This window comes from Corvus brachyrhynchos, unplaced genomic scaffold, assembly GCF_000691975.1.
Source record: "Corvus brachyrhynchos isolate BGI_N302 unplaced genomic scaffold, ASM69197v1 scaffold211, whole genome shotgun sequence".
NCBI classification, from domain to species: Eukaryota; Metazoa; Chordata; class Aves; order Passeriformes; family Corvidae; genus Corvus; species Corvus brachyrhynchos.
Genome location: NW_008236211.1, coordinates 400,662 through 401,338, shown reverse-complemented (window position 1 = coordinate 401,338; position 677 = coordinate 400,662). Strand labels below are relative to the sequence as shown.

The 677-nt window shown below is 52.6% G+C and overlaps 1 protein-coding gene across 6 annotated transcripts in view; it reads right to left on the bottom strand.

The window, feature by feature from the left end:
* The window catches only part of DTNB (dystrobrevin beta), a 121,634-nt gene that overhangs the window by 76,704 nt on the left and 44,253 nt on the right, over positions 1-677 (bottom strand). The window lies entirely within an intron of this gene.

Below are 677 nucleotides of genomic sequence, written 5' to 3'. Positions count from 1 at the left end.
TTACAGGGTTTGTAGTAATTTTAAAAATAGCTGAAGGTGATTCTGTTCAGGTTGTCAGAAATAAACACAACGAGAAGTTAAAAACCAATCACAAACCTGAGAATATAAACAGATAATTGGGATTTTACAGATGAGAACGGAGAGAAATCAATCCCTGGGGACTACAGCAACAGCTGGTGATGATAAATACAATTTATTGCAGACTGTAGAGTTTCTGAGCAGTTTTACCGCGAAACCTCTGCTGGTTTTTATATAACAGCCCATTCCTGCGAGTGCCACATCCCAGCAAGGCTGGGAGCAGCTGCCTCCGCCGGCTGCTCTTCCAGCTGGGAAGTGGAGCAGCAGCACCTGGCCAGAGGTTACTGAGCCTTCGGCTCCTCTGCAATCTGTACAACATTCACAAGGTGTCCTGCCAAAGCCGGCTGCTTCCCTCGGGAATGCCCGGTGGGAACGGAGGCTGGACCCACAACAACCCCTGCTAAACAAGGCACGGGATGAGACTTCCCAAGGACTTTGTTCTGTCCTGCTCTGAGCTGACTCACAGGGAGGAGAGGAAGGGAACGTTTGGGGTGTTCCCTGTGCCAGGCTGCCCAGCCAGACACCCCGAGCACACCCCGAGCACATCCCTGCCCAAGCTGCTCCTGCGCCCCTCTCCAAGGCGCTCCCGCGTCCTCTCC